Source organism: Ursus americanus, chromosome 30, assembly GCF_024610735.1.
Source record: "Ursus americanus isolate L20-20 chromosome 30, mUrsAme1.1.p, whole genome shotgun sequence".
NCBI lineage: Eukaryota > Metazoa > Chordata > Mammalia > Carnivora > Ursidae > Ursus > Ursus americanus.
Genome location: NC_142156.1, coordinates 17,206,109 through 17,212,890, shown reverse-complemented (window position 1 = coordinate 17,212,890; position 6,782 = coordinate 17,206,109).

Genomic DNA, 6,782 nt, shown 5'->3' with positions numbered 1-6,782 from the left:
ATTTATTTATTTGCCAGAGAGAGAGAGAGAGAGAGTGAGCACACGCAGGGGGAGCGGCAGGCAGAGGGAGAGGGACAAGCAGGCTCTCCGCTGAGCAGGGAGCCCCATGGAGGGCTGGATCCGAGGACCCTGGGATCATAACCTGAGCCCAAGGCAGACACTTAACCAACTGAGCCACGGAGGCGCCCCTGTACCTGTTTTCTGCCATAATTATGACTAGCACCTTCATTTTCATCCCCCAAAGTATGCCAGTTAATCAACAAAATACATGGTCACCTTACCCAGAAGCCTCCTGTGTGTTCCCCCACCACAGACCCTTCCTTCCCTCCAATAACACTGTCTGGAAATTTGCTTTAATGATTCCCCTCTTTTCTTTATAGTTTAAACACCAAAACAATGTATTGTTTAGTTTTACCTGTTTTTGAGCTTTGCGTAAACAGAATCATACTGTTCATATTTTTTTGTGTGACTTGTTTCTTCCACTTAGCTTTGGGTATGTGAAATTTTTGCTTGTTGTTGCAAATGGCTGCAGCGTGTTCATTTTCCTGCTGCATACTATTCCGTGATGTGGATATGCCACAGTTGATTCATTCTCCTGTGGAGGAGCATGTAACTTGTCTCCAGGTTTTGTCCGTATAAACAATGCTGCAAGGAATGTTCTTACATGAGTCTTCTGGGGGATGTGGACAAATGTTTCTTCAGAGTTTATCCCGAGTAAAGTTGCTGGCTCATCGTTATGCACATAACCAAGTTTATAATTTGGTTTTGCCAAACTGTTTTCTAGAAAGGAGGTATCAATTATGTTTGTTTCCTAAGGCTGTTGTAACAAATTTCCACAATCTTGGTGGCTTAAAATAACAGAAATTTATTCTTTTATTTTGGGAGCCAGAAGTCTCACATCAGCGTCATCAGGCTGAAATCGAGGTATGAGGGGGAGTGCAGTCCCTCTGGAGGCTCTAGGGCAGGATCCTTCCCTACCTCTTCCAGCTTCTGGTGGCTCCAGACGGTTTGTGGCTTGTGGCCCCATCACTCTAATCTCTGCCTGAAGAGGCTCACGGTTGGATGGTGAGGTGGACAAGTAAGTCAGGTGTTGTGACAGAGTCAACTCTGAGGTGTTTCTAGAGCATTTGACCTAGTGTGGTGGGGTAAAGGGAGGCTTCCTGAAGGAGGTGACATTTCAGTTGAGACTTAAGTGACTAGAAAAGGTTAGGTAGGTGGGAGGAGTCAAGGAAGTGGGAGAGGATGTCTCAGGAAAAGAGAGTGGCATAGGTAAAGACCTGGAGGTAAGAAACACATTGACACATTTGGAAAGGTGAATAGTTTGATGTGGTTGGAATGAAGGATGGAGGTAGTGGAGGCAGTAGAAGGCTTTGCATACTAAGCTAAAGAATCTGAAATAAAACATGAGTTAAAAGGTATATATTTTGAAAGGATTCGTATTTATGTGCTTGTTGTAAAATATTCAGCTGTACATTGGAAATCAAAAGCCCCCTCATCACCCCAACTGGCCCAGAAGATGGCATCTAATAATATTTGGGGGTATATCTTTTTTTTCTTTTTAAAAATTGAGCTATAACTATATATATAGGAAGATATCCGATTGTTAAGTACAGATGGATTAATTTTTACCCACATTTATACTCATGTAATTATCACTAAGATCAAGACAGAGAACCAGCAAGTTTCGGTTCTTTCTAGATTTTTTTCTTTTTCTAGACCAATAATCATGTACACGTATATGCTAATATATGTTAGTATATACATGAGTATACTAATATGCAATATAATTTTATGTATATGTAATTATCTTATTTTTCAAAAATGGAATCATCCTTGACAATATTCTGCAATATTCTTTTTTCACTTAACATGGATTTTTTTCCATGTCAATACATAAAAATTAAGAGATGAAAGGTGATTGGTTCATTTATTTACTCATTATACAATATACCCAGCTGTGTGTCATTAAAGGGCTTTAACCAGAGGGGTGATAGAACCAGTTTTCCTTTTTAGATAGATCATTCTGGAACTATGCTCTCCCTCAATCCCATGAGTGAGAGAGGAGGGATAAAGCAACTCCCCAGCGTGGGTGGCAACTGCATTTTTCTTTTCAAATTTTAAGTATTTTTGAATAAGTGTTACATTCAGGGGATTCAACATTCAAAAGACATGAAGGGGCATTTAGTGCAAAGTCTTCCTTCCGTCCTATGCCCCGACCACTCATTTCTGCTCCAACAGACAGCTGCCATTACTAACTTTCTTATGCGTTCTTGCAGAGATAGTGAAGGAGTACATAAGCAAACATATTTATATGTTATATTTTGTAGTCCTTTTAGAATTTGTCTTTTCCTATTAGACAACGCCTCTTTGAGATCACTCATATCAGCGCATAAAGAGTATCCCCCTAGGGTGCCAAGCTGGCTCAGTTGGTAGAGTATCTGACTTTTGATCTCGGGGTTCTGAGTTCAAACTCTACGTTGGGTGTCGAGATTACTTTAAAAAAATAAAGCTTAAAAGGGGCGCCTGGGTGGCTCAGCTGTTAAGCGTCTGCCTTCGGCTCAGGGCATGATCCCAGAGTCATGGGATCGAGCCCTGCGTCAGGCTCCCTGCTCTGCTGGAAGCCTGCTTCTCCCTCTCCCACTCCCCCTGCTTGTGTTCCCTCTCTCATTGGCTGTCTCTATCTCTATCAAATAAATAAATAAATCTTAAAAAAAAAAAAAGCTTAAAAAAAACCTACAAAATATCCTCATGCTTTTGATGGCTGCACAATTTTCTATTGAGTGGAAGGACAACTTCTATTTTCAAACCTTGCCCAGAAGCCTGGTATCTTTTACTCCTTGCCAGACGTCTCTCTGCCCCCAGCTGACACACACCTAGGTGGGCTGGGTGGGAAGCAGGGCTCTGAGAACTGGAAATATTCCTTGACCTGACTGGGGAGTCAAGGAGGCTGAGGCCAGGAGGCCCCTGGGAGACATTCACTGGCCCAGAGGCTGTTCCCACTCTCTGTTATTTCAGGAAGCTTCCCTGGCTCATTTATAGTCCTTTCCCCCTTGTTCCTGTGTCCAAGTGGGGCACCACTTGACCTTTATGTCCCCTTGCCCACGTTGGTCCCCTTCCCACGTGAGCATCCAGCTGTTCTTTGGGTGTCTCGGAGCCCCCTGGCCTATACCCACATATTCTGGCAGACAAGATCACCCTTGGTCATGGATGAAAGTACTCATTTAATGAGCACCTACTATATGCCAGTCTGTCTGGTAGCCTTTTACACATTTATTCTCATAGCAATCATGCCAAATAGGCACTGTCATTCCCATTTTATGGATGAGGAAACAGAGTCTCTGATAGGGAAGACCAGAGCTGGGTAATGGTGCAGCCTGAATTTGAATGCACTGATGCCAGACATCTTGGTTATCCTTGGTTATCTTTGGTGACACATTAAGCAGTAAGCACTCGGTGTATCTGTGCTGACTGAATGAATGAGTGAATTTGAGAGATGTTTCCTGAGCAGGTCCTATATGTCAGGCATTGGTCTAGGGGCTAAGGATTGAGCAGTGAACCAGACAGCCTTCTCGGAGCTGAAATTCTAGTGGGGAAGACAATCTAAACAAATAAGCAGGCAAACAACCAACGATAAGATAATTAGATAGTAATAGGAATTGTGGAGGAAATATGAGATACTAGGCGGTGGCTGTGGGGGTGCAGTGAAGGTGGGCAGGTCAACTTTAGATAGAGACAGGGTCTGTAAGGAAGTGACCTTTGGACTAAATCTGAATAGCAAGAAGGAGTGAAGTACACAAATACGCGGTAGGGAGGAGAGGATTCCAGGCAAAAAGAACAGTATATGCAAAGGCCCAGAGGTTGGGTCAAGCTTGGTGTGTTTAGGGAACACTGTGTGGCTAGAGCAGAATACAAAGGATAGTGGTCAGAGGTGAAATTCAACATGCAGACAGGGGCCAGATCGCACTGGGTCTTGCCAACCACGTAAAGTCTTGGAGGGTTTAAGTAGGGGAATAATATTTTCTCAGGTTGCTATGTGGAGACTAGACCATGGGGTGGCAAGAGAGGAAGCAGGTGGCATATCGAGGAGTCCTGAGAGGGTGGTGACCTGGAAACAAACAGAATGGGGATGCATTTTGGAAGGAGAACTGACAAAGCTTCCTGATGAATTATAGGCGGGTGATGAGAGAAAAAGAAGAATCAAGGATAACTCTTTGGTTTATGAATCCAGCAGCTTGGTGGATGGTGACTGGAGCCATTTATTGAGATGGGAGGATGGGGATAAGTAGGTTTCGGTGGGGGTGGTTGGGGAGAGAGGAGGAGGAAATGGAATTCCACTTTGGACCCAGGAAGTGTGCTCTGACCATTAGACATCCCAGTGGACATATTGGTTAGCAGCTGGATAATGAGTCTGGGACTCAGGGGGGAAGGCAGGGCAGGAGACTGATGAGTCATCACGTTGATGGTATTAAAAGCCACAAGACTGGATGAGATTGTGTGGGAGTGAGTGAAGACAGATCCCTCTTCAAGAGACAAGAGGGTGATGATGCACATCACAGGGGGAGGAAGCCGAGGGGGCAGGAGATGGACCAGCTTCTTCTAGAATGGTGGTGGGACACACAGTAAGCAGCTCAGCCTCAAACCCAGAAGGGCCCTGAGGGGCTCTGGCTGGGGTGGCTGCAGTGGTGTTCTGGAAGTAGAGGTCAGATGCCGTCCACAGGGCCTTTGACCTTATGCTCCAAAGCCCTCATTCTGAAGTCCCTCAGACGGCATTACCCGGATTTGCTGTTTACCTAACGCCTTCTTCCAAAAACTTCAAAAGCCTGGCTGGGGTCCCCAGAGAGTTGCTGTTCTTCCTTTAGGGCTTTTGGCAGAATGCAGGCCAGGAAACTGGGACAGCAAGTACCTCATTCAAGGTCACAGGGGTGGAGCTGCCTGCAGAACCATGGAGGCAAACCCCCTTATCCACCCTCCTCCACATTGGTTTGGTTTCTCACAGGGCTTCTCCTTTGCCAAGGGGGATATGAAAATAAAATAGAACTTCCAAGAATAATTAAGATGTTTAGCTGCGGTGGAGTGGGAGAAGACTTCCCGAATAATAGAGCTTGAGGAGAGAGAAGTTTAATATAGAAGTTTGGTAACATTTAGTTTTTAACATGTAATATAATATTGTTTTTGGTCTCGCCTTCGAATTTGAGCAAAATCTGTTGTACATAGTGCTGAATTTATGGTTTGGGGGTGCAACAATGTGCTGAAACGGGTCTCTGAAAGGTCCTGGGGTCTGAACCACATGTGAGTTATGTTGGGAGGAGTCTTAAGGGGGCCGAGGAAGACCACGGAATGCTTCCTGCTCCAGACTGGATCTCCTGGAGGTCAGGGAACATGCACAACTCAATTTTGTGTCCCCATCAACCCGTACTGGGTGTGAACAGAGTAGGGGACCCGGAGTTGTTTGTGGAATGAATGAATCAAGACAAGAGTGGTTGAGTGACTGAGTGCAGTGTAAAGAAGGTCGTACATAGGAAAGAGAGGGAAGAAAAGTGGATGGACACCAACAAGACAGGCAAAAATTCAAAGGTCTGACAATATTGAGCTTTGGTATTCCGTTCTCAGGACAGCCCCCAATAATTCTCACCTCCTGATAGTCACACTGATATAGTTTTCTACTGCTGTGTAACAAATTGCCATAAATTGAGCAGCTTAAAATAACACTTGTTTATTCTCAGGGTCTCCCATGGCCGAAATCAAGGTGTCAGTGGGGATTGTGATCTCCTCTGAGTCTCAGAGATCTCTTCAAAGAACCTGGGTGGTTGGCAGTGCTCCTTTCCCTCTGGCTGTGGGATGGAGGGCCCTGTTTTCTGGCTAGTTATCCACAAGGCAACAGTCTCAGCTCCCAGAGGCTCTTCTTGGAGCCTGGCCCCATGGCCTCCTTCACAGGCAGTTCAAACATAGCTATTTGCTTCTCCAAGAATTAGTCTGATCTCTTTGAAGACCTCACCTGATTAGGTCAGCACCTCCCCCAGGGTATTTCCCCTTTGATTAACTCAAAACCCACTGACTAGGGACCTTAATTACATCTGCAAAAATCTCTTCTGCCCTATAACCCAATATAATCACGAGTGACATCCATTGTATTCACAGGTCCCACTCACACTCAAGGGGAGGAGATCCCACAGCGTGCACGTATGCCAGGGGGCAGGAGGCTTGGGGGCTATTCTAGAACTCTGCTGCTACAATACCTTTGTGCGGGATGCTCCCACTTGAATAGGATTGACCTGTGTCGTGACCAGAATGATATCACAGACACGATGGTGTGTGAGCTCCAAGACTAGTTCATAGAAGACACTGTGGCTTCCCGTTCACGCTCTCTCTTGGATGACCTCTTCTGGGGGAATATAGCCACCATGGCATGAGGGTGCTCAAGCAGCCCTGAGCATCACACACCTACGCACACAAAGGAAGAGTTTATCAAAAACACGTGGGGCTTCCGTCACTCAAACTCTGGCATGCAGAGCTCTCACAGAACCACTTTGTCATCCTAAACATCCACTCTCCCGATGGATGCCATTCGGGTCCCGGGGAAAAACTTCTCCACATCTCTTAGGTCATGAGCTCAAAATAACAGTTGTGTCTGAGCGCGGTGTCGTGGGTTGTGTGGCTGCCAAACTGGAGACGTGCATTCTAGTGCTGGCTCTAGTGCAGGGATAATTGAGAGTTGCAAGCACTTAGATAAGAGCAAAGACAAATGAATGGACTTGCAAGATCCCTCCTCTCTGCCAGCAGAA